The 8015-nt window shown below is 37.5% G+C and overlaps 1 long non-coding RNA gene across 1 annotated transcript; it reads right to left on the reverse strand.

Moving 5' to 3' along the window:
- Nucleotides 1-3934: 3934 nt before the first annotated feature.
- On the reverse strand, nt 3935-7670 carry LOC139723608 (uncharacterized). The gene is made up of 3 exons (XR_011710370.1): nt 7548-7670; nt 5496-6703; nt 3935-3955 (listed from the first exon to the last, which is right to left on the reverse strand). It is a non-coding gene; the product is annotated as an uncharacterized lncRNA (long non-coding RNA).
- Nucleotides 7671-8015: the final 345 nt, after the last annotated feature.

Here is an 8015-nt window from a genome sequence, read left to right on the forward strand (position 1 = left end):
ATGTTAGATTAAGTTATTGTGGGAATCAAATTCATTTTGAAAGCTGTGTTTGAAAAAAGCACAGACAATACACAAATATAAACTATCTTTTCCTAGTCTACATTAGTAACAATATATCTCAATTTTCGCATGATAATAGTATATTGGGTACGAAACAATCTTGAAACCAATGGAATATCACTGCCGCAAAGAGCAATTAGAATATTGAAGCGGTGATTTCCACTGTCTACAATATCAATCTGAAGTGTGATTTTTTTTATTGTGTCCCTCGAACATATGAAATTTGTAAGATCGCAACTGCTCTTCTGTAATGTAAGAGACATACCTCAAACAAATTTTATTTGTGTTAAAGAGGGAGGCAAATTGAAGAAAAATTCACATCTCAACATTAAACCCTCTTGAATATTTTCTTGCAAAGTCAAACTCCCTGGTATATCAGGCTCTCGTGTACCATTGATATTATGATATGACATAATAGAGAGCCATCATATTTTCACTGCGCAATCCACAGATACCACGACTGCAAGGCACAAGTAATATCTAAATCATAACAGGATATAATCTGAATCATTTCACTGTCACATGACCAGATCACTTTTTGAAAATGATAAGATTGATCTTCAGAACAGACGCAAAGGAATACTACTACTCTCACTTTATATCAACACCAAAGCAACTATTCATTTATGTACAGTATGTACATGTATGTATGCATGTATATCTTCTTTTATTTATTGTTATTGTATATACACTTTAAAAACGAGGATGTTGAAAAATCCTAGATATCCCATATGCACGGAGAAAATGTTCATGATTTTTTTTTAATGTTTTGGCAGAACTTATCAGCCAATGCAATTACTCTAAATGGATTTTCACATAGATACTCCCCCCCCCCCCTTAAAAAAACCCATTCAATATGCTATTGAAATAAACACTATGCTGATGTAATCATACTATCAAACTGCAACTTTATACACACAGTTGACGTGATGTCCAGCTAGAATAGAGCAATGACTTACATACTGCTCCGTAATTGTACAGATAGGGTTATCACCCTATCGTTTCCTTTAACCGCAGCTTAGAAAACAAATTGTGAATTTATAAATCCCCTGTGCCTTATGTTTTCAGATATCTTGTTGAAATTGAATGCATCGAACCTTGAAATTCGAAACTGCAATACGTATATGCCTTAAAAAATAACCTTTATTAATCTAGGTCCAGGAAAAATAGTTGAGATATGCTGGTTAATACATTTGATTTTTTTTTTCGCTTCGCTTGCTCTTTGATATGTGTATATTGATGCGTGATGTGTGGGCTTTTTTTAACATTTGAGCGAGTTATCAAAATTATCAATATTGTGTATAAACTTAGTTCCCCTAAATCAATGTGAAGAGGCGGAGGAAGCTCTTTGATTAATTTCATCGTTCTCAAATTTATTCGTTACGATGCAAGTAGTATTGTCTCCTGTCCAGTTTGTCAGCAAGTGTATGTTTGTGTTTGTGCTTGTGTGTGTGAGTGTGTATGTGTGGTCAAGTGTGCATTTGTGCGTTTGAATCAAATTATCCATTCGCCATGAGTATAAAAACTTTGCTTCCCCTGAAATTGTAATAATATTCTTATGTTGAATTTATGCAGTGACGTTGAAATACAGAAAATGTGGATCAAGAGGGGGTAGATGGAGTGGGGTGAGACTGGGTATGTGATTGAGTAGCAACCAAAGAACTTTAAGGGGTGGTAGGTATGTCTCCACCTCCATCCCCCCCCCCCCCTTTCACACACATACTCACACACACGCACACACGCATACACACACACACACACTATACTTTAATTGTTTTCAAAGGATTTCAAAATAAAATCACATATTTTATTGCTGCTTAAATGACTCCGTCGCACACGAATGAAGTCCATAAAAGTAGTGTCTTTTTTTTTTTTTGGAATAACAGCACGTACGAGTATATTATATCACTTTTTACCTAAAGGTCCCCTTTTTCATTTTTTTTTCATTTATTTTTTTAAGGTAAGAGAAAATGAATATGGCATCTTTTTAGTTTGCCGGGGGGGGGGGGGGATGAGGGAAGATATGCTGGAAATTAAATTTCCAGTAGTAATTCTACTTTGATATTCGCATAATCTCAACGCTGGTGTGGCTTTTTGAGCGCCAAGTTAGGCTCTACATACTGATGACAGATATAAACTATCAATGCTCACAGTGTTTCCATCTGATATGCATGCGTATAAAAATAATCTTCTTTTCTTAGAGAAAGGGAAAACTATATTGCCTTCAACTCTTGAAAACAATAATGAATAGGACGAAAAAGTGCTAGAAATGCTGATGCATATATATTTGGTGTACTTTGCGTACACTAATCAGTTATTGCACTAAATGTACTTGGTGAAAAATATGAACTATCAACTTTCATCCATTATTCCGTATTCAGTTCCTGTGCAGAGCCTTTGAATCAGTTATTAATATAACTTTTTTTTTCTGATCTGCTCGAAAATATTTACGACAAGTTTGCCAATTTCTGGTGATACAACAGCCATTTTGTTTGTGCAAATTACATTAATTTTTAATGTCAGTGGCGTTTGTTTAGGACCTGAATGTTCTTTTTTTATATTTGCATACAACATACTTATATAATATAGAAGCAGTCTCATTTCCAACTTCAATTAAGAAGAGCTTTTTTCCTCTACAAATCACACTAGACTTGACTATTCATGGTTCTATTGTCTACAGAACTGGACCGATTTCTATGTTCGACGGACTTACGTAAATCCGATTTGTACCAGCAAAACACAAATCCTATCACCACACTAAAAAGTACGAAAACAACTAAGGGTATGGACAAACCGATCTTCCAATTCGTACAATTGCAAGGCTCATCTTCAAGCCGTGTAGCAATGTTCTGATCCGTTTGTGTAATACGAGGAACTAGCATAGTAGATTGAGCAGTCGAATAGGCAGGAAATAAACATTCGTTATGTGTTGCTTTGTCACTTGCTTCGTAAAATGAGTCGTTGCAGGTCTCATAAGTCACGTAGTGGTCATTCGATGAACAGCATGACACGGGGAGATCAGGTCTTGCCAACATCCTCTGAGAGAGATGAGATCCGTTGTTATTATTTGCTCCTAAAAATGGTAAACAAATGGCGTCCTGGAAGCAAAATATAAAGGCCCGTGCCGTTGTACCTCTTGTGCATGTACAGTTGACCTCTCTCCAGTGAGGCATAGGAAGCTCATTTACATAATGGGAAGAAAATAGGCACGAGGGATAGCCGGGACGTTTAACAACAATTACCTGGAACGTCGTCGTCTGATTAGTATTTGTATTTCCTTCATATACGTCACAGTTGTACGTTCCGGAATCTGTTGCAGCCACGTTCTTGATCGTAAACATTAAAATCACGTAACCGCCGGCAACAGTTTCATATTTCTCATATGGGCATGTTTCGTTGCAAGGAAAGACAATCGATCCATTGTAATAGATAGGCTCACTCAGCGAGCGATAGATGGAAAAGAATACGTTAGGTGTGTTCCTGGCTTTGCACGGAAGCTCAATGTCATTTCCTACATACGCTTTTCGAGTAATCCTACTGCAGGTCACATGATTTACAACGACCAAGAGCAGGAAAGTAGCACCTGCAATGGATGTCATCATATTTTGACCACATTACAGATCTTCTAGTGAGACAAGCCAGCAGGATGGACCAGGTTCGGAAGCATCCTGATCACAGGAACTCCTTCTCCAATTGTCTTATAATTCATTCCACAATGAGGATGCACAATCACCGTACGACAAGTAATCCTGATTGCCAGGATCCAGATCAACGAAATTGTCATGAGATCCCAACACTGGGTGCTCTACAGCGTAGTCCGAGTGTACCCAGATGCAAGTGTCCAGGGACGCATGGAGGATTCGTAAACTATGTTGTTGACTTTGTTTTCTGTGTGCTAGTGTAAGACAAATAAACAAAGAATCACAAGGAACTGTTAAGGTTAATGAGATTGCAGTAGAGATACGCTTGGATATCAATAACTAAAAATGCATTGATTAGGATTCTTGAGATACTCTTGATATAGGCATGGTGCTTGTTTACTTTTCAGTAGACCTAGTAAGGACATCAATGAATCGCGTCGACTGATTTGTGGATTCGAGTGAGTATATTTTAAGTTCGAAGATTTCGTTCTATGCACCAATTTCTCTTTTTGAGGTTAGATTTTTGTGATACTGTTTTGATTTTCACCAAAGAAGTGTCTTTGCTAAGTTCTGCAGTATCGATAAGTGAAGCGGGGGGAGTGGTGGGTCAGTAGTCACGCAGCCGCTGATTGAACGTGACTTTCCCTGGCACATTTTCTGTTTACATATTTCTTTTTTGAGGGAATAAAAAAAAAACTACCAAAGTGTCTAAGATAATCCAATACATGTCCTATGAAAGGGAAAATGTTACTATTACAATTGTGATGCCAAACAAATCAGTGATAACAGAAAGAAAAAAAATAGCCTTTGGTGAATGAGACAAAAGGCGAAATCCATTAACTAATCAGGAAGAAGCTTTCTATTTAATATGCATATTTCTGCAGGCTTATTGACAAAATGAAGGATCGGGCGATTCATGCCTGTCTGTTTTAAATGCTTCATGCAACATGCATATATACATGCATATATATATATATATTCAACATGCATATATACATGCATATATATATATATATATATATATATATGACCCTGCACCTCAAAACAAACAAAAAGTCGCCAGACACGAATCTTTAGTTAAGACCATATGCTGAAAGAGCAGACTTTAAGCTTTAAAATGATGTATAACTCAAATCAAATGGTCTCTCCTAACCTATCTAAATATTGGAAAGAAAGCACAAACTCAGGAAAAGTGTGAACTGAGAAAAGAGGCTCTGAAGCGTTTAATCTTTACCAAACTGTGCTGGCTGTGCGATGAATGGGACAAAAAACAGGAAGTAAACCACCAGATAACAACAATGAAGGGATTATCAAATTAGACTGAAATTAAACATGCCTCATTAACACATTATGTCCATAATTAATGCCAACTTTCAAAGCAGTAGCACTATCCTTTCAAAAGTTATTAGAGTTGAAAGTGAAGAGTGTGGACAAGGTTTTTCAGAAATGAAAAGGGATTCTAAAGACACACCTAATCACACTATTTTATCAAAAATGTTCGAGATAAACTACTAAAAAAACACACTTTTCTGCCTGTTTTATGATACCAAATTTAACATAATGTAAAAGAAGACCCGCTCTTTCAGAAAATATGAAAAAGTCAAGTTCGGCTAGGTTGACCCATTTCACTTATTTTCAGTCCTCACGCAAAATCAGTGTGTGCGACTTTATGTTTGTTTTGAGGTGCACGGTCGCATATATATATATATATATATATATGTGTGTGTGTGTGTGTGTGTGTGTGTATGTGCCTGAAGGTTACCAAATGGCTGTGAAAATGGTAGGCCAACTTACCAGGCAGAATTCTCATTCCATCAGGGTGGAGTTGAAAGGTGCATAGCTCCGATCTCTCAAATTTAGCATCAGTTGGCTTTTTAAAGCGGTGAAGTAAATTTGGTGCATTCCTCAAAGACAGAGCCTTGATAATTGGGAGGTTAACAGTCACTTTCCTTCAAATAGTTAATGGACAGTTAGCAGGTATGGACTTTTCTTGAGAGTATTTCGGATATTAAAAACAAGTGCATAAAGTGAAAGAGCAGTCAGATTTTGAAGTGTTATGCACTTTTCAAAATTACCAATAGTATGATGGAAAGAACGCAAGTAGAACGGCGACTCCAGTGATTGCACTCAGAGGGCTGTCGTCTCTGTGCGTTCCAGCTGAGCTGCGTGCTTGAGGCTCGATATTGTGAGACACTGGAGGAGCCTGCTCCTTTCCCTGACCTTCCTGTAAGTGCCTTCCACCTGTTACACTGTGTTCGTGTGTCGAGCTGGATTGATTTGAGGTTTCAACGAATTTTGCCACTGATTCCTGGCAGTGACGCCTCGGCCTATTCTTAATGTCGTTAGCTGAACAGCAACCAACCGTCAAATTCTTCGGGACACAAAATAAAGAAGTTATTGTATCCCTACTCCGACTTTCATCGAGTGGAAAGTATGCTGTATTTTGCGAATTACATGCTACATGTCCCGCTGGGTTTCCCACTGTCGCATTGCACTCCAAAAAAGCATAAGGTGAACTATTGCTTAGAGATTCTACCCAGCTACACTGAGCTGATCCAGGAGGAAACTGCACATTTAAGTCGTAGAATTGGGACACATTTTGGTTCCCAGGCGAAGATATGCAAGTGAAGAAACAGTTGTACTTCCCACGATGGGCTAGGGATACCGGCGCCAAGGCGAGTGTCAGCTTTGTCGAAACTGAATCCTTCAAACTATGAACCCATTGATTATCTTGAAGACGGATGATATGTTCCCCCTCCTTTACCTTCCCTTCGTGTATTTTGGAATTGTTATGGTAGAGCGTGTAATGAGCAATCCGACACGATTTGTTGTAAGTAAACTGAAGTTCTTGCCGCAGCTCTACTGGTATGGAAATCTCAGTTGACACTGCTGCTGCAGTCGAAGCAAACGCGCTCAAAAACAGGATAAGCCAAGAGATCATTTTTGCATATTTTTAAGAGGTTCGTTCGAAATCCCATAAGTCGTTGTGTCGGGAAGCCAGCCTGTGGGTAAAACCAACAAAGTAACAAGAATGTGAAAAGAGGGTAAAGCCATTAACGAAAACATATTGTTTCCCAGCAGAAATCAGATATTGAACATTCCTGGTTTCCTCACTATATTGGAAATCAGGCCTAGTGACATGAGCACTATTATCGTGATTTATTGCTATAACCATTATTTTAGATTCCATATTTTCAAAAATGCCAGATGTGTGTTTTATATTTTTTTAACAAAATCATTCCATTAAAAAAAAAGAGCTATGACATATCATAACTTCATTATTAACTTGGCGTTAATGTATCATTAAATTTCATTTTGTATCGACACTTATATAGGACTCTACTGTTTCTTGTGGAAAAATGAGTGAATTAAATATAACAAAAAACAACTTCCATCCTAATTCTAACTACCGGCAGTCAGAGCGTTAGAACAAGTAAAAACACATTAATGCATCACTAGTACTTTATAGTATTGTGAAACTTCAGTCGCGAAATTAGGAATCCCTTATTTGCCCCTTTTTGACTTTCTGTTTCATATTCCCTTTCGTATATTCTTTACTGGAATCAATGGTGACAAACTAACAGTTATTAACAAAGAAATATCTAAAAGAAACTGTACAGATCTGTAGATTTTTCATTGGTACAAGATGTGAACTAATGAAATTTCTAAGTTTCTGGAAAATTGATGATCGCAGAAATGACCAATGCTTTTTTTTTTATGACTAATGTTTTTTGTTTTGTTAAGGGTGAAATGAAAAGAAAAAAAGATATTGAAACATGCAGACATGCCCTAGTATACTCTCAAATGCTCAATAAAAAATTAAAAAACGGCATAGAATATACGTACCTAACATTGTCTGTGAGGCATTTGATTGAACAGGAACAGCAGAGATATAGGAGTAATGTCGTTGTGCTGCACCAACATGTGCACATATCGTATCCTCGAACATAAAGATGTACCGATCGCAACAATTCCGTATTACACAGCTCCAAGCTCTTGGTATCGAATCATTTATGCCTCCGCTTCGAAGAGAAACTTCCCCGGCCGGAACCTTGACTAAGTCGTTGGTGTTGTCGCGATTTTTTTTGCTTTTCTTTTCCTTTCTTTTTTTATTTGTGCAGGAGCCTGAAGTGTGCGTTTTCAATCCACTCCAATCTCTTCCGCTGTTTCTGTACTCACTTCCTTTCACCTTGTGGTGTGTGGAAGAGGAAGAGCCGTTTATTTTTAAGCGGATTGTTGAGATATTCGTCACTGGATAGTGCATTGTGAATACACAGTCAGATACACACAGATACCTTACACGTTACTACGATA

The sequence above is a fragment of the Diadema antillarum genome, unplaced genomic scaffold, assembly GCF_040938485.1.
Source record: "Diadema antillarum isolate AM-2024a unplaced genomic scaffold, OU_Dant_1.0 scf00000196, whole genome shotgun sequence".
NCBI classification, from domain to species: Eukaryota; Metazoa; Echinodermata; class Echinoidea; order Diadematoida; family Diadematidae; genus Diadema; species Diadema antillarum.